The sequence below is a fragment of the Pogoniulus pusillus genome, chromosome 17, assembly GCF_015220805.1.
Source record: "Pogoniulus pusillus isolate bPogPus1 chromosome 17, bPogPus1.pri, whole genome shotgun sequence".
Lineage (NCBI taxonomy): Eukaryota > Metazoa > Chordata > Aves > Piciformes > Lybiidae > Pogoniulus > Pogoniulus pusillus.
The window spans coordinates 3,982,314-4,001,267 of record NC_087280.1 but is presented as its reverse complement, the minus strand read 5'-3'; the positions used below and the strand labels follow the sequence as shown (position 1 = coordinate 4,001,267).

Sequence of the window (18,954 nt, the reverse complement as noted above, 5' to 3'; positions counted from 1 at the left end):
TGCATCCCTCTACTCCACTCTTGGTGGCTCCAGGTCGGGCAGAGCAAGAAAATGTTTAACACAGGGCAGCAACTGAACACCAGCACTGCAGCTCAGAGCTGCAAAAATGCCTCACAGCTCAGGACCCCAGCAATGGGGTACAAGGTTTTGACTGGGGCACACTGTGTCCCGGGGAACCAAGTGGGGTGTTTGGGAGTCCTTCCACAAACATACTGGGTTTTGTCTGTCCTGTTTGTCTTTATAACCAACATGAAGTGCACAAATATGTTGGAATCATAGAATCTAGCCTTGGGCACTGTGGTAAAGGGTTGGACTTGATGATCTGTGAGGTCTCTTCCAACCTTGGTGATACTGTGATACTGTGATACTGTAATCAAGCAGGTTGGAAGAGAGCTCCAAGTTCATCCAGCCCAACCTAGCACCCAGCCCTCTTCAGTCAACCAGACCATGGCACTAAGTGCCCCAGCCAGGCTTGGCTTCAACACCTCCAGCCACGGCCACTCCACCACCTCCCTGGGCAGCCCATTCCAATGGCAATCACTCTCTCTGCCAGGAACTTCCTCCTAACATCCAGCCCAGACCTCCTCTGGTACAGCTTCAGGCTGTCCCCCCTTGTTCCATTGCTGGTTGCTTGGCAGAAGAGACCAACCTCACCTGGTTACAGCCTCCCTTCAGGGAGTTGTAGCCAGTAATCAGCTCTGCCCTGAGCCTCCTCTTTTGCAGGCTGCACACCCCCAACTCCCTCAGCCTCTCCTCACAGGGCTGTGCTCCAGGCCCCTCCCCAGCCTTGCTGCCCTTCTCCAAACACCTTCCAGCACTTCAACATCTCTCTTGAATTGAGGAGCCCAGAACTGGACACAGCACTCAAGCTGTGGCCTGAGCAGTGCTGAGTCCAGAGGCAGAAGAACCTCCCTTGTCCTGCTGGCCACACTGCTCCTGAGCCAGCCCAGGATGCCATTGGCTCTGCTGCCCACCTGGGCACTGCTGCCTCATCTTCAGCCTACTATCTCCCAGGACCCCCAGCTCCCTCTCTGCCTGGCTGCTCTTAGCCACTCTGGCCCCAGCCTGTAGTGCTGCTTGGGGTTGTTGTGGCCAAAGTGCAGCCTTGTTGACTCTCACCCCATTGTCATGTGTTACAGACAGGGTTAGCCCCCGATATGAGCAAAGTACCCTCACACCTCCCCTGGGACAAAAGGTCAAGTCCTGCCAGATGCCAGGAGCTCCTTTCCAGCCAAGGAGTGCACAGAAAGAGTGGCTCTGTCCCATCCTGCCCTTCCACAGCTTTGCTCTGTGCTGCTGTCCTGACAGGTGAAGGATGTTGCCTCAGCCCTGCCGGGCAAGCCGACCCTTATGCCAGTCCCATCCCACAGCTGCCTCATATATGGGGCACACTGCAGCCTGATCAGGGTGCCAGCACCAGACTGCCCAAATCGACCATGTCTTGGCCTCAGGCTCAGCTTCCCCCACACTATTGCCACAGTCAAGGTATTTGCTGGAGAGGAGACAGCCCAAGCACCACAGCCGTGACCTTCTCGCCTTGTGTGGAAAGAGGAGTGCCTCCTGTTCATCTTTTCTCCTGACAGAAACCATTTCCCACCACAATTTTCACTGGTTTGGGGGATGAGGTCAAAGCAGGGAGATCTATTCCTCCCTTTTTTGAGTACAAAATGAGTTCTGAATCCTCTGCCTGCCCTTCCCAGCACAGGGACAGAGCTCTGGGCTGCCCAGGAGCCTTTCACCTGCCTGCTAGCTTTTTCCATAGCATTTATCACCTGAGATACCACAGGACACCTAAGGAAAGCAAAACCCTCTCATTTTCAGAGGTGTTGAGTGCCCTTGGCACTTCCTGGCTTCAAAGTGGGGTGCTCACTGCCACTTAATTCTCACCATCACAGGGTCAGCAGCAGAGAAGCAGATGACTTGGGGGACATGTGGAGCAGCAAGGGCAGAGGTGAGGGCAGATGCAGAGCTTTCTCTCCTGCATAGCCATCTGAGCCTGCCCCTTCAGAACATCACTCTGCACAGTCTGGATCTATAATACCAATTAATGGTTGACTGCTTGTTGTGGAGGATTTTATTCCCATTATCGACTACATCTCCTTATGAACTCATCTACTTAGCAGATCTTACAGTGATCCCAAAAGCTACCAAAATAAACCTGCCACGGAAAAAAACAAAGCAGGAAGACACCAGGGAACAGACGAATGCCTCTGCTCAAGGGGAACTCAACCTGCCCAACCATGCCTCAAAGGACATCTGAGGTCCCAGTGCTGCCCAGAGCCTACGAGAGAGCGTTGGCAAAGGGGTCACAACTTCTTTGGGGTTACTGGATTTATTTTTGCTTTCACTCATAACTTCTTTTAAAGGACTAAAAACATGTTTATGGGTTTAACATATTTAAATGGCTCCAAATCTGTTTAGCTAGGAAGGAAAACAACTCTCCCACCTCAAACTTCTTGTGGGCGGGGACGTGCTTTTCAATCTTCCACCCACAGCAAATACTTCAAATCCCTTTTTTAAGCTGAAAGGCTGCTTCTGGGGACAGAACCTGTGCAGGGGGGTGGGTGGGTGCTGCTCCACCACCCTCCTGCCATCCTCCCTGAGCACCCCTTACACAGAGACAATCAGGGACACCTTGGCAGAGAGGTCACCTGAGAGATGGGGGGCAATAAAGGCATCTGTGTGCAAGGAGCGCATCCAGGGATGATAATCTAAATGAGAAGTTTTCCTTCCACCTCCTCCATCAGCAGCTTTCCACAAGGAGGATCAATGCAGCCCACTGTAAGTGCACCGTTGTTCCATTTTTAATTAATGAAAGAAAAAACTAATCATTGAATTAAACTTCTCATTACTCCAGCTGAATACCCACTAAGTAAATTTAATTACTGTATGAATCTGGCTTCTCCCTGCCTGTTTCATTAGCTACTGATAAACAGGGGTGGGGGTGGGGGGGAAGAAAGAGAGGGTGAGATGAAAACAGAAAGAGAGTGGAAGATGGGAATAATAAATGCAAAAACAGAGGTAAATTATTCAGCAGATTTCAGAGGCTTCCAGGAAGGGCCTGGGGAAAGACCTTCCCACTGCTCCCAAACCAGGCTGGAGGGACTGTCTGTGTGGCAAACTCCCTTTCTCCAACCCACTACCTGCCCAGGGACAACCACCATCTTCCAGGCTCACATCTCACACAGGAACATACAGCCCCAAGAGCTCTGCCTTCATGGGCTGGAGGCCAGCTCCTGCTCCATACACCCAGCAGAGCTGGGTGAGCTTGTGCTCAGAGCTGAGCTGGTGTTCCAGCACTTCACAAGGATCCCTTGGGCACAGAGGCCACAAGGCTGAGGTCCTACCACCCTACCCAGCACTACCCTGCGTTCAAGGCCACCTGCAAGACATCAGACAGAGGCTTGGGCACAGCTGGCTCCCCTCCAAATAAGGACAGACACTGGGTTCAGATTTGCAGCAATTCTTGATTCCTCTCAATCTTGTCTAGCTCTGAACAGCCAGGGTGTGCCTCTGCAACAAAGGCAGCGGCTTCAGCAGGAAGCTAGTGCTGACAAAAGCATGGGAAGCACACGAGGGGGGATATCAAACACCTGCTGTCCCACCACATACCCAGGCACCTGCCAGGTCCTCTGTGCGTGTGAAGCTTTCCTGCTGGAGTGGGAGTCCTGCGTGGCCAGGCTGCTGGGAGCTGGGGAAATGCCAGCAGCATGCTCCTCGGGGAGGATAGATGGGCAGAGGATGCATTTCTGCAACACACACACATCCCTCTCCCTTCCGCCCCCCCACACTGCACAGATTGTTTATGGCATGATTTTGAGTCTCTCCTACTCTCCAACTACACTTCATCCCCTCATCCCTCCTGCCTGAAGGCTGGGATGAGCCATCATGGGGCAGGTAGAGCCCATGCACAGGGAGGAGCCCAGCAACCCCCCTTCCAGCACAGGCCTCCGTGTCCAGCAGCTCTGCCGTGTGGCTGTTGATAAGGTCACACTTGGGATAAAACAGGGGTGGAGAGAGTAGTAGAATAAAAAGTGTAGCTTCTTTCTCCAGCTAGGAAGCTTCAGCTTTTAGCTGAGCTGAGAGCATGCTGGAAAGGCCACCCAGGGGTTTACAGGGACAAGGGTCAAGTAGAATAATAGAGTCATAGAATCATAGAATCAGGGTTGAAAGGGACCACAAGGAGCAGCTAGTTCCAAACCCCCTTGCCATGGGCAGGGACACCCTACCCTAGATCATTTAGCCTGGCTTTAAACACCTCCAGGGATGGGGCCTCAACTGCTTCCCTGGGCAACCCATTCCAGGCCAGGCCATCTCCTCCTTGTCATTAAGGGACCAAGAAGAGACCACACAGGCTTCTTATGCACTCTCATGGGTAGGATCTTGTTCACCATGAAGCACTGTGTCATGATGGGAGCTTGTGGCCCTCATAGTGCCCAGCCTCTGCTGTTCTGGCAAGAAAATGAGCTTCTTTCTGCTTCCCATGGCTTTGTTGCATCTTCTGACCTCAAACCAAGCTGACAAGTTTGAACTCTTCCTTACATGGTTTGGCCATACAAGTCAGCCACCTTGCTCCCTTCCCTCTTCAGTGCTTCCCTGGTCCTTTCCTGTTCTCCTTCTCCCTTCTGAGCCCAACAGGCTCCTTCTCCAGAGTGATTTCTCCAGTGCAGGTCAAGCCTAGCTACAAAGACCTTCCAGGCAGACCAGAAGGTACCTTCAGTGTCACATTTCACAGAACCACAGAAAGTTAGGGGCTGGAAGAGACCTCAAAAGCTCACCCAGTCCAACTGCCCTGCAGAGCAGGATCACCTATACCAGATCACACACGAATGCATCCATGTGGGTCTTGAATATCTCCAGAGAAGGAGATTCCAGAACCCCCTTGAGCAGCCTGTTCCAGGGTTCTGTTACCCTCACACGGAAAAAAAAATCCTCCTCAGACTTACATGAAACTTCCTATGCCTCAACTTCCACCATTGCCACCATTGCCCATTGTCATTGGGCATCACCAAGCAGAGCCTGGCCCCAGCCTCCTGGCACTCATCCTTTACATATTTGTAAACATTTACCCCCACTCTACCTCAAACTGGCCTTTCTCAAACTTTGTCCAGTCAAAGCATTGAGCTAACAGCACAGCTGATGTTCTCTAGGGAGCAAATGGGGCTGGAGGTCTGCCATGGATCTGTGGAACCCAGCAGAGGTCTGCTAGAGGCCACCACCACAGCCATAGGGCTCCATGGCACGCCTGGGAAGATGCTGGCTCCCAGGTAGGCTCACGCACAGAGTGCTCTCCTCTCAGGCACAAGCTTTCTGCTGCCACAGCTAAAATTAGCTCCCACTGAGTCTCTCCTGCCATCCCTGAAGTCCTTGGTACAACATGTTCTGCCACCACAGGCTCTTCCCAAGCTCTCCCTCCAAACCTCCCAGCGCTGCGTAGTACCTTGCCTCGCAGCTCCCACTCCTCACGCAGGCACTGCAAACAACCCCACAGGCTTTGCAGCCACCACCTCCCTGCTGCAGGGCTCCCCAGAGCCCCTCGTGCTGCTCTAACACCATTCCAAACAGCCTCCAACCCTGCCAGAAACAGATCCTGGAGATCTGGGATGAGGGGAGGGGAGGTGTGTGTTGTTTGCTTGGCTTTTGTTTTGGTGCCCAAACTGAGAAGTACCCAGGTTGACTGAAGTGAGGCTTTTTGTTTGGCTTGGGGGTTTTGTTGTTGTTGCTGTTTGGGGTTTGGTTGGATTTTTAAAAAATGGGTTTGTTTGTTTGTTTAATTTGTTTGTTTTTTTTTTTCCTTTGGCAAATTTTAATCTGCCAGTAATAACTTAGGGCTGAATGAAATGCTATGGATGGACTGCATCCAGTTCTGGAGCCCCCATTACAACAAGGGTGTGGATATGCTGGAGAGTGTCCAGAGCAGGGCCATGAGGATGCTCAGAGGCTGCAGCAGCTCTGCTATGGGAACAGACTGAAAGAGTTGGGGCTGTGCAGGCTGCAGAAGAGGAGGCTCCCAGATGACCTTCTTGTGGCCTTCCAGAATCTGAAGGGGGCCTACAAAAAAGCTGGGGAGAGACTTTTGAGGCTATCAGGGAATTACATGACTCAGGGGAATGGAGCAAAGCTGGAGGTGGGGAGAGTGAGGCTGAAGGTGAGGAGGAAGTTGTTGAGCAGGAGAGTGGTGAGAGGCTGGAATGGGTTGCCCAGGGAGGGGGTTGAGGTCCCATGGCTGGAGGTGTTTAAGGCCAGGCTGGCTGAGGCTGTGGTCAGGCTGCTCTAGGGTAGGGTGTCCCTGCCCATGGCAGGGGGATTGGAACTGGATCATCCTTGTGGTCCCTTCCAACCCTGCCTGATTCTATGGTTCTATGCTTCTATGACTCTAGGAAGCGAGCTCTCATTTTGTTTGTAGGTTGCTTTCCCCACCCCACACTGAAAGGAAAAAAAAAAAAAGAAGAAGAAAAAAACACTCAAAAAACCCACCCTAGGAAAGGAAAAAAAAAAAATTGAAAATGAAATGTCATCTTGAAACAGATGGTTGAAAGGTTTCAGTTTGAAAATGTCAAAATGAAACTTTTCAGTGTTTCACTTTTTTCCCCACCCCAGCCAATACCACTTGCTAAATACAACCTGAATTCGTGAGCTGTGGCTGTTGACTGGAACCTGAGTTCTTTGGTACAGAAGCTGCTCCCTCGGTCTTTTTGCATATGTGTGTGTGTGTGTCTGCAGGGCTGTGCCTGCACCCCATGCTCTGCGCCCTGCTGCAGCAGAGAGAACCACGTGGAGAGGGCAGGAAAGAGAACCCTGCAAGAGTATCCTCCCCCAGAGCAGTGCTGCAGCAGAGCAAAGCAGCGAAAAGGCCTGGGACTTACCTTGGCAGCAGACCTCTGCAGCTTCCTTTTGGGTTCTGGAGGGGCTTCTTGTGCAGCAGAGGGAGAGGGGGGGAAGGACAAGGTGGTCCTGCCTGTATCATGGGATCCAAGGCAGGGCAGCGGGGCACCTTGCTCAGCCCTGGATCTGCAGCCCTGCAAGACAGGAGGAGGAGAGTGTAGGAAGATGCTGAAGGAAGAAGCATCCAATCTGGGTAGAGCTGGAAGGAGGTGTTGGGGAATGAGGCCAGGCAGAGTTAAGAGATTAGGGCAAGGTGATGGCAGCAAGCAGTTCTTGAGTGCTGACTGGCATCAGGTCTGCTCCCCTGACTCCACTCTCCCCCGTGCAGTGGTTTTCATCTCCTCTTGCCCTGCTCTCAAGGTGCACTCACTCATCTGTTTGCTAGTACAGAGCTTTCCATGCCAGTGGCCACACAAGAGAAGCAGGAAGAGTCCTGAACTATCACATCACCAGCAAAACCAAGCCAAAGGAGCTGCCCCACTGCAGACCATCTCCAGGAGGGTTTGTGCCCTCCCACCCACAGACATTGTTCACTCCACCTAGCCCACACCACAGCAGCCCTGGCAGACAGTCATGGAGGAAGGCTTTGCCCACCTGACCTCTTCTCAAGAAGGGACAATGTTCATCTCAGAGCTGCTCAGAAATCAGGTTCTAGGGCGGAGATATAATTACCAGATGGGAACCAGCATGGAGCTGATCAGATCTTACATCACAAATACCAAACCCGTGAGCCCTTCCCATGCCCCAAGGCCATGGGAGGGTGGTCCTGAGGGCTGACCCTCGCTGCTGCCTTTTGCCAGGAACACCCTGCAGGGTCTGTGCCCTGGATGAGTGTCTGGGTGACACTGTGATGCAAGAGGGCAGCAAGCCTGCTGACCCACACGCCAGGCTCCCACTTTCAGCGGGCAGGAGTCGAGTTTCGATTGCAAAGTTCACAGCCCAAGTGTTTTCAAACAGGACTGGCGTCCAGCAGCCCCAGATTCAGCCTTGCCACACAGGAAGGGAACGGACATGTTTTAAATTGAATTTGCTCTTACTCCTCCCAAAGCTGCAGGATTCCCAGGGTACACTTGGCACTGTGCAGCAGAAAGCAGCAAAACTAAGCCAGAACTTGGATCCATCCCAGAGTCTCAGTTATAAAATTCTGCTTTATGAAGCCAGGTATGGAAATCACTCACCCCAAAATTCTAAGAAAACAAGAGCTGACATCAAACCTCCAAATCCATCAGCCAAGTAAGAGCTCAGGTGGGACAGGTAAGGTCATTATCTTCTCCCTTTTGCCTCTGACTCAGTTCAGGAGCTGTAAGATACAGCAGGAGCATTCCCCTTCCTTCCAGCACCACAAAATGCTGAGGCTGGTGTCAGAAAACCTGTTTTTGTGAGATCATGAGCCCGATTGCTAGATGAAAGAGGATTAGATGAAGCTTAGGCTAAGCATCTCAATAGCATCAACCCCTAAGATGATGCTCAGCCGTTGCTACTGCTAAGGTAACACAGAGACAGATTTATCTGCTCAAAGAGAAGGCTCGTACACAGAGCCCTCCTCGGCACAAAGAGGGGTCCTTGGGAGGAGGCTGCGTGCCCACAGGGGCAGGGCAGAGCTGGCTGCCCGCAGGCAGGAGTCTGCCGGATGGAGCCCCATGGAATAAGGCTGGCTGCAAACTCAAACCTCCTCCCAAGTTCAGGGGGCGGCAAGCGGAAATTAAGCCCATCTGTTCCTAAAGCATTGCACCAGTGGAGAGGTGAGGAGCTGAAAATCTGAGCACTGAAGAAATCCAAAGTGCTGGAGACAGAGCCAGCAAGCTGCCCATCAGGGAAGGGATACCACAGCCCAGGCTCATTCCTGCAGTGAATGTGGAAATCTCGGTCCAGATCTCAGCTCATTCTGCAGAAGAGGTGGAGGAGAGACCTCACTGCTCTCTACAACTCCCTGAGAAGAGGTTGGAGTGAGGTGGGGGCTGGTGTCTTCTCCTTAGTAACAAACCATAGGATAGAGGAAATGGCCTCAAATTGTGCCAGGAGAGGTTTAGATTGGACATCTTCACCGAAAGAGTGGTCAGGGATTGGAACAGAGCTGCCCAGGTAGGTGGTGGAGTCACCACCCCTGGAGGTGTTCAAGAAACCTGTGGCCGTGGCACTTTGGGACATGGTTCAATGGCCATGGTAGTGTTGGGTTGAAGGTCGGACTCATTGATCTAAGAGGTCTTTTCCAACAGAAACAATTCAGTGATCTCATGAAATCTCTTGAGCAAAAGAGCTGCAGCAGCATGGGGGTCCCCTACATTAAGCTACCTTGGCAGGGATGAAGTGAGGCAGCTGGAGCTCCCCAGGCTTCGTGGATGAGCTGCAGACAAAGGAAGGAAAACTGAGGCAGGCCTCCAGGGCTGTCAGAGCAGCAGTGCCACACAGCTCTGAGGCGACCTCAAGCTCATCACTGCAGCCATCCCAGCCCTGGCAGATGTGCCTTGTCGTGTGGAAAAGAGCATTAAGTGATCAGTCAGCATTAGAAACGGACAGGTTTGATGTCTTTAAGAGCAAATGTCTCGCTGAGCCCACTTTTCATCTTAAGAATCTCTTCATTTTGCGTTCCACCCCCAGTCCAAACAAACTCTACTGTCGAGCCCAAATGCTCTCTTTGCATTTCTGCAACATTCACTCCAATAAACCATTCAGAACCAAACTGAACCTTCACCTTTTCTGCTTTTCCCTTGGAGGGACAATGTTAAACGACCTGTTCAGCCTGGAAATCCATTTTTTTGCCTGGTTCCTGCTCAAAGCCAGGACAGCAGGGTGTTGGCTGGGAGCAGAGGCATGGGAGGTAGCAGCCAGGTGGGGATTTGGAAGTGCTGCCTACAAAGCACCTCTTGGTGCCAGGAGATTTTAAAAAGGCAATGTTTACACAGCCTTTACCCCTGAGAGACGGAAATTATGAGGGAGCAGGACAGGAGCAGGCATGGAGAGACAGAGGGAGATTCAGGTGTGGATCCTGAGCACCACCCAGATCACCAAGGGCCCTGCCAGCATAGGAAGTGGGATGGCACAGCCAGCACCAGGAACCAGGCAGAAGTACCTGGTCCCTCATGCTTGCAAGGAGGAGAAGCTCAGATTTAGTAAAGAGTATTTATGGGTATTGAGGGAGAAAAAAAAAAGCAAGCCATGCCACAGGGAATAAGAAGGCTTTCTTGTGGCTGGCAGCTGAATGGAATAAATCTATCCACTGGGCATAAATTGTTTAAGCAAAAAAAAATCCCTCTCGACCTGACTATTTTGCAAGAAAAACAGCAACCAAAAAAAGGGAGAGAAAACTCTGAACCCTCATAATTCCTCCCCTCAAGGTCAGAGCTGTTACTCCCTCCTGTGAGGGAGAAGCAGCACCTTTCACTGTGGAGTTCAACCAAAAGAAAAGAAACATTTGGGAAGTGAGTGTGTTTCTGCCTGGCCTGACCTGCCTGGCTGGATTAGGCTAAATATCTTTATTTAAAGAGCAAATTATCTTTCAAAAGCAAGTTGTGGGGAGGCTCAGTGGTGGGGAGGCAGAGGGATAGTCTGGTGCAAGTGAGGAGGGTCACGTCAGGCTTCAGCAATCAGCCTGATGTCTGCTTACATGCAGGTGGAGCAGGACCCCAGAGCCCTGCTGCATTTCTGATCCCAGGCAGGATCCTGCTGCTGCTCCTGGTCCACTCCTGCCCTCATTCCAAGTGCAGGAGTGGAAGAAGCCACTCCTGTCACCTTCAGGGAGGGAGCTGGCTGTGGCACACAGCAGAGGTGGGGCAGAGGCTCTCAGTGATAAGGGAGATATCAGCCACTGGGGCTACAACACAGACACAGAGTAGCCTTGTGTCAGAGCAAAGGATCTAGAGCCTCTCTGGTTATTATGCAGAGCCTGTGCTAAGGTTGCTGCTTTAGTGCACTGCAGGCACTAAATTAAGGGGACATTTACAACCCACAATGCAGAGAAGCAGCTGCTAAAGGTGGCCACAGTGAGTGACTTCACCTCTGGGTGAAAGGCTCCATGAAATTTCTGCTATGAGGGATGACAACAGGAAAACAAATCCTTCCTTCCAGCCTCCTGCCCTGTAGGGCAATGCCAGGACAAGTCTGGGCACCTGGGGGAAGTGAGGACCAGTAACAGCCTGCTCTGCTCAGTGCAAGACAGGGGTCTCCAAGACCTGCCCTGTTTAGAGGGGCTGCAAAGCCCATGAGATACCGAAGCTTGGTCCAATTAGTAGAGTCCAGTGCAGCAAACTGCATCACCATCACCAGGACAGTGCTTAGCTGGAACAACCCCAAAGGATCTGCTCCCTAGAAATGAAGACCAAGCCTTGTCCAAGCTCCATGCAGCATAGACCAGCACTACAGCATCAAGCAGTTCCTGGTGACAAAAGCCTTGGTGCCTGCTCACCCCTGTTCTCTTCCCTGGATAGCCAAGCTGGGGGTCCTACAGGGTCATGACTCCTGTGGCTACCGGGAGCAGCCAGCACTGCTTCCTTCCTCCTCCCACACCCATGCCAAGCCCAGCTCCCCAGGACTTTCCACTCAGCACTACTCCTTCCTCCCCTTCACCTGGTAGGAACAGCCAACTTCAGCCATGGCCAAAGCTCAGCATGTTTGCAGGGCTGGGCCAGCCATGCTGTGCACTTCCCTCCTTCCACTGTGCCATGGCAGTGCCCAGCTCATTTGTTGATAATGGCACCTGGACCTTCCCCTTGCAGATCCAGGAATGTGCTCTGACGTGCTCAGCCACGCAGAGAAGTGGATGGCTCTTGGTGGGAGCTGGAGCAGACCTATCCCAGCCCAAAGCACTGAGCCCACAGGCAGTCTGTCACCTCCTGGAAGTGGCAAAGTGGCCAAGCAGAAGGGGAAGCAGAGGAAGACATGGTGAGAGCAGAGATGATCTGACAAGCATAGGAGACAAGGAAAAAGGGATTAACTGTGCCCAGCCAGCACAAAAGCAGGTGGGGGCACTGGAGGGGATCTCAAGGTTGCAGCACAGGCATCAGCTTTCATCAATAATTCAGCGTACTGGGCTGTGAGCACAGCTGAGGAAGGGCATTTCCACCTGAGCAGAGAATAGCAGCCAGGGGTGGGAAGACACTGCTGGACAGGATCAGAGCCCTGCAAGGTGCTGGGAACTAGGGAGACTGGTCCACTCATCCACTGGAAAGCATTAATGGTGTCATGCTTACATGCTTGTAGCTCATAGATCCTTTTCAGAGAGTTAACTCAATACATTTATACTCAAGCATCTCCAAATCCCAGGTGGACATCCCAAGAGGGATGTGGAGATGCTAGAGCAAGTGCAGAGGAGGGCAACGAAGCTGGGGAAGGACATACAGCATAAATCTGACAAAAAGCAACTGAATGAACCAGGGATGGTTAGTTTGAAAAAGAGGAGGCTGATGGGGACCACATCACAGTCTACAGCTACCTGAAAGGAGGTGGTGGAGATGTTGGTGCTGGTCTCTTCTCATGGGTGAACAGTGATAGAACAAGGAGGAATGACCTCAGGCTGCACCAAGGTAGGTTTAGACTGGATATTAGGAAGAATTTTTCCACAGAAGGAGTGGTCAGGCATTGGAATGGGCTGCCCAGGGTGGAGTCATCGACCCTGGGTGTGTTTAAAAGGCATCTGGATATGGTGCTTGGGGATATGGTTTAGGGTGCACCTCTAGAGTAGGGTGATGGGGTGGACTTGGTGACCCTGAGGAGCTTTTCCAACTTGAATGTTTCTGGGATTCTGTGTTTCCTGCCTGGGGCAGTTTACAGCCACTGTAACCACCTCCCACAGCTTCAAAGCACCACATGTTAGAGAAGTTTGAACACCCAGCCCCTGGACCAGCCCAGGACAGTGTCCATGCTCTCTCACACAATCAGTTTGCTACGCCCTGTGTAGCTGGTGTCGGAGCAAGGTGCCAGCAGCACCAGCCAGCCCAGGCTCTCTGGAAACACCCTTACTCAAAGGATTGCTCCAACCAGGAACAGATGGATGCTCCTCTGCAGCTTCCCAGAGACTTTTGCTTGCCAGCAGAGCCAAGACCCTGTAGCTCTCATGCCTTTGGGAACCATGTGCTTGAGCACATCCAGACTTATTGCACTTGGCAATGGGATCAGCAAGGGACCATTCCTGGCTTATTTTGTGGAACAGGTCAGACCAGTGGGTCATGAATTGTCTCCTTTGGCCTTTGAATGTGCAACAGGCAGAGTACAGAGGTCTTGAACTTCTCTGATGGATCAGCTCTGAGCTTGGAGCACTGCCCAGAGCAAGGGATCCTGCCATCTCAACCCAAAGCCTGTGCAATAGGTGAGCACATCCCAGAGTGAGCATCTGATGAGCCTTGGGGAAGCTGAAGTCAAAGCCCAGGCCAGTTCCAGGAATAGAACTGGCTCAGACTGAGCCAGTGTAAATTTCCACCACTTTGCAGGCAGCCATCCGTGGTGTGGGCCAGCTGGCTGCCCTGTCAGTGCACCTCCCAACCGCTTCAGGTGTCCTGGTAACACTGATGCTCCACAAAGCTAGCTCAAGAAGGTTTGGGAGAGTTATTATCCAAAGCCAGGTGGGCTGGACTTGACCCAAACCTTAGGCAGGTGATTAAAATGATTGGCATTTGTTTGGAAAGAAAAGTGCTGTGCTGTACCTGCCACCTCTCTTCAGAAAGCTAACAACTGCACATCCGAAAACTGGACCCACTTGTAAGGCTACTGGAGCACAGAAGTGCCTGCAGACAGATGAAGCTCACCCTCTGCTGCAGCTACCCCTTGCAGGCTCCCCAAATGGGGTGCTTTAGCCAAGGGGCTGCTCTTGAGCATTGTGTTATCACAGGGGAGCAGCTCTCCCTGTAGGATCAGGGATGGGATACTCGGTCATGAGTTTGAGTGTTGAATTGCTGGTTTGTGTACCCCATGGCTTGGAAGAATTTCATCCCATGGGCTACATGATGAGTCTGTTCTGGTTGGGAACACAGTGTCACACAACTGCCTTTCCTTAGGATCTGGATTCAGATCCTATCTCAGCCCCTTTGCTCCTACAGACAAGCAAATGGCCTTGGATTGCACCAAGGGATGTTTATGTTGAACATTAGGAACATTTGTTCCCCAAAAGGGTTGTTAGTCCCTGAAACAGGCTGCCAAGAGCAGTGGAGTCACCATTCCTTGAGGGATTTAAAAGCCATGCAGTTGTGGTGCAGAAGAATGTTTAGTGATGACCTGGCAGTGCTGGGTTAGTGGTTGGACTAGATCTGAAAGGTCTCTTCCAACCAAAATCATTCTGTGATGCTTCAGGACATTGTAACAGTTCCAGCCAGGACACAGTGGCATCCTTTTGCCTTGCCTACATGTGTTAATAATCAAGTTCCTTCTCTTTCAGTGCAAAGGAAACTAAAGGCAGCAGCACTTCCAGAAGGGCAGAGCAGGATCTCAGCCTCTCCCCGGGGTATGTCTCAGCTCCACCAGCTCCCATGTCCTCCTCACCACCATCCTTTCCAGTGTGGTTCTCACAGTGGAACAAGGGCTGCTCTCCCTGGCACGCTGGGGTCTCAGTGAGCATTCCTCCATGCCAGAACAGGAGGACACCCCACTCAGTCACTTCTGGGTTCAAGGCCAGAAGCCAATACTCAGCTGTCAGTCCATTACCAGTTAAGAGAGTGACCTTAAGGACAAGCACAGCCCCAACAGCCCACAGCTACTTGCTTCAGTTTGACCACATTGCCCCGAGGGTTGTCAGCTGAGGACTTACAAACTGGGGACATTGTGTGGCCTCTGAGTTGTTTTGTATGCCCTTGCCCTGAAGAGTACAGCATCCAGACACCTCAAGGGAACCAAGAAAGGTCACCCAGTTTTATGTCCTGTACGTAACCAACCTGTGCCAAATGCTCAGCTGTGGCACCAGCACAGAGGCTGCCAGACTTGCTGTGCTGAGAAGTTGAACTGTGCTTAGATGGGGATCCCAAACAGGATAAAATCTGCATTTAATACCTATTATCCTAACATCTCCCCATCTGTCCACTTCCCTCACATGCCTGTAACTGCAGTGTGCCAGGGCTGCCTGGTATCAATGGCACTTTAATTTCATCATTCACAACTTATTTAGAGCAATTAGGAGGCAATGAGCACACGCCGAGGGCCAGGATGCACTTGAATAGCATCCAAGGGTTACTGCAGTATCACAGGAGACCTTCAGATGGAATTATCTGTTCTGCACAAAAAAACCCCCTTAAATTAAAAAAAAAGTGATCCCCAGAGGGAGCATAAAGTTTTTTTCTTGCTCCTGTAGGTCCCCTTTTAATGTGAAATCAGCTGACAGAAATCTGAAGAGATGCTAGTCCACATTTAATTAGTGAGGAGACAGCATCTCAGATTGGAAGACAGGGATGGATGCTTTGTACTGGGCATCTGGCTGGAGGAGCAAGTGGAGGAGCAAGGCAGGGATTCCTGTGAGGGGCATTATCTCAGCCCACTTCAGGCCAGCAAGTTTTGCCATTGGCTTTTCTGGGAGCAGGGACAAAACTGAGCCATTTGGAAACCCTGGCCAGAAAGGCAAAGCAAAAAGCTGCTTTTCCCCTGCTGCTTTCTGCTGGGTGGCCGAAGCGCTGCACAAAGCCACGAAGAGATCCACCACAGAAAGGCAGGCAGCCAGCCTGCAGCCTGGCTTCCCAGCGTCCCCATTTCATGGGAGGCAGGTGAGGTGCCGAAGGAGGGGACAGCTCCTCACTTCGGATTTAGCCACATGCCCACGCTCCTCCCACACAGGCTCTTTAAATGCCTGCCTGCGTGAGAAAAGAGATGCCCTATTTTTCTGCTGAGCAGCTCAGTGGAGCCTCCACCTAGGAGCATGGCGCGCACAGGTCTTATTTAGGATGCTTCAGACACATCCGGAGGGACTTCAGGAACAGTCTGTGGAAAGAGAAGACTGAGTGGGCAACCTGAGTCACTTTATTGCTTACAGAAGTGTGCACAAGCATCTTCCATTTGAGGGAAACTCAGCACAGCTCCTGTTGACTCTGGGGACTAGAGGAAAGTGCATCTTCTCCAGCACACTCCACTGATGGAGAATAACTGCTCACCACCTTTTTCATCCTGGCTTACCAAAAGAGGGATCATCCCTCACAGCTATGATCCAAACCTCTGATCCTGGCAGTTCCTCCACAACACAGGAGGAGCTGAGAGCTGCTTGAGCTGCTAGATCTGCTTTGATGGGTGAGGGCTGTGGAGGAGATTAGCTTCCTCCCAAGGAGGAGAAAGCAGAGCAAGACATGAGAGGGAACTGGTGTGTGCACATGTGTGTGGGTGCCCTGAAGAGATCTGGTTGCAGGTGGCTGCAAAACTCAGCTCTGAGCTCCTAGCCGAAGAGCCTGGCTCAGGCAGATCTGGCACCACCCACTGCACATGAGGAAAGCAGGGATAAGCACAGGAGTTACAGCAGATCATGGTCCAGAGTCTCAGTCTTCACCTTGAGCCCTGTCCTTGATGAAGTCACTTCAGGCTGTCAAACAAGAGCCTTTGTGCAAAGATCCCAATATGCTGTGGCCTAGAATTGCAGAATTGCAGAGGGGAACCTTTGGAGACCTAGTCCAGCCTCCCTGATGAAGCCAGGCCACCTCCCCAGCAGCACAGCCCGGGTCACATAGATGTGTTGTCCTTCCAAGGAACCTCTCTTCTCACTCGGGACAGGACAGCCGCTGTGGGTTCCCTTTGCTCTCCTAATCTCACATTTCTCTTGAGGATGATCACAACAGCACCACACAATGTCAACAGCAAGGTGCCCACTGGGGTGCAGGTGCCACCATCCAGCTCAGAAGAAAGCCCTCTCATTATAGCTGCTAGATGCTAATGCCTCCTGGCCACTGTGCTGTGGTGGCCGACAGCGCTTTCACCTCTCTCCATCAGGGTATTTATTGTCCATGAGCTAACAGCTGCAAGTGGCATCCAGCACAAGGGATGGTCTGTCACAGGATTTCTGATGTCAATACCTCTGGGACAGCAGGCAGGGGGGGCTTTGTGGGAATATATGGAGAGTGTCAGAGTATGAACTGCTCATGAGATGCGTGTTCAAATGCCGCCAAGTTACGATCTATTGATCTTGCACCAAGAAGCTTGGCTTTTTCTGTGCAATATTAATCTATGTCACTTACCTCTTCTAGGAACTCAGGCTGAATGGGTGTCATTACACCAAAATTAGGGGTTACAGCTCTAACTGCCAGGGGCCCAGACCAGCGAGGTGCCAAAAAGCCAATTCAAAATGACAGTGACTTAACAACCTGCTGGGAGCACCAAGGCACACAGAAACTCAAGCACCTCAGTGCAGTGGTGTGGGATGGGGCACAAGGCTCACCATGGAACAGGCTCTACTCCCAGGGTAATACCTTGGCCAGAAACGGCCTGGGAGAAGCAGATTTGGGCGCAGCATGAGCTAAGTCCTACCCTGAATCAGGGGAATCCCATGAAGAGAAGTATTTCCAACCCTACTCAGCACACAGCTAAGGGCTGACAGCCCCCATCAAGCTTCTGTGGCACATGAATGCTGACAACACCTCCTGGAGTGGAAAAAGGCTTTATGGGCACCTGCATTTCCTCACAGAGGTCACCCAAAAGCTGAGAGCATGATTCTATTAGGAACTCAAGAAGCAAGTTGTCTAGCAGAAGGTTTTAGCAAAAGTTGAAAATGCTCCAGTGGGACTTTGGCCAAATATTTGAGATGCCTTTTAAAAACAAGGCAAATCCATAGTCACTTCTAATGATCCTATTGACTGTTTTCCACTGAGTGCTAACAGAGACAAGTTGTCTCCTTCAGACCACTATATCATGGCTGAGAGCATCGAGGGGAGAAGATGATGAGCTTGGAGAGGAAGAACATCCTTCCTTTGTGCCACTTCAGCTGCAGATGGGCATGTCATAGCTCTCTGAATAGCATTACATTAGTGCTGCATAAAAGCAATAAAGCCCTAAAACAACACATTACATATTTACTGAACTACACCTCATGCTAAAGGCTGTCCCTGGGACACCACAGGAAGACTTGAAACAGCAAGGCCAAGAGCTGGGCTAAGTACCAGGCTGGGCAGACACCCACAGTGCCCACAGCTGAGCATGTGAGAGCTGGGCAGGCAGGAGTGTGGCTACAGGAAGCTGGCAGGGTAACTCAGCCATGGCACTGAACCAGGGAAAGGGTCACAAAACTGCCCCCTCTGCCAGAAACTTGGGCAAGGCCCAGCTGCTGGGCACAGAGTCAGCAGCAAAATCAGCATCCAGATGAGGAATGAAGCATCCATGGTGAGACCTGCTGCTGTGGCAGTGCTGCCTGCCTGGCACCCACCCACCATTTCCCCCTTCTCTGTTATTTTTGCTTCCAGCACCTAAAAATGTTCATGTGTGAGCTCAATGAATTGTCCTTTCCAAACACCTCTCACCCACAGGAAAGGGAACTGCACCAAGTGCTGTTTGATGTTTTCCAGTAGCTGCCATTGTGGCACAGGGCTGAGGCAGAGCCTTCAGCATTAAACTGTCATTACTATTTTGGTGAGATAAATGGGGTTTTAAGTCCTTTTTCCTCCCTCTGTTCCCAGCACCTGGCAGGTCTACAGCATACTTCCATAGCCAGGCATATGGTGAGATCACTGAGCCTTGCTCTGCCACCACAAAGGGCCGTCAAACGTACCTTGGCTGGAGATGTGAGGTCCCCACCAGCTGGTGGCCCAGGGCAGAGGATAAGCTGACAGATGTGCTGGAACAGAGGTGGAGAGCTGGAAGGGGTCAGAGACAGAAAGGAAGGACTCCCTGCTGTGCTAATGCTGGAGAAGTGGAGTCAGTTTGAGAACTTTTAGTTGCATGTTTCCCCCCAGCCCTCAGAAGGGACAGACCTGCTAGATCAGCACAGCACCGCAGCAGAGCTTTGCAAGCAGGAGGCTCAGCTCCTCCTGGAGAGGTGAGCTGCCAGAGGGGCACAGAAAAGCCAGGTGCTCATCTGACTTGAAATGCACCTAGCAGGACCAAATGCAGGAGCAGACACTCTCCAGGAGCTCTGTGGTCCCCCTGCCTGCCACTGCTGTGACATCCAGAGCAGGAGACAAAGAATCT

At 51.7% G+C, this 18,954-nt stretch overlaps 1 protein-coding gene across 1 annotated transcript in view; it reads right to left on the bottom strand.

Moving 5' to 3' along the window:
- Positions 1-6,948, bottom strand: part of LINGO1 (leucine rich repeat and Ig domain containing 1) — an 82,364-nt gene extending 75,416 nt beyond the window's left edge. The window contains exon 1 of the mRNA XM_064157300.1: positions 6,867-6,948. The gene's annotated coding sequence lies outside the window, so the exon portion shown is untranslated. The remainder of the gene's footprint in view (positions 1-6,866) is intronic.
- Positions 6,949-18,954: the final 12,006 nt, after the last annotated feature.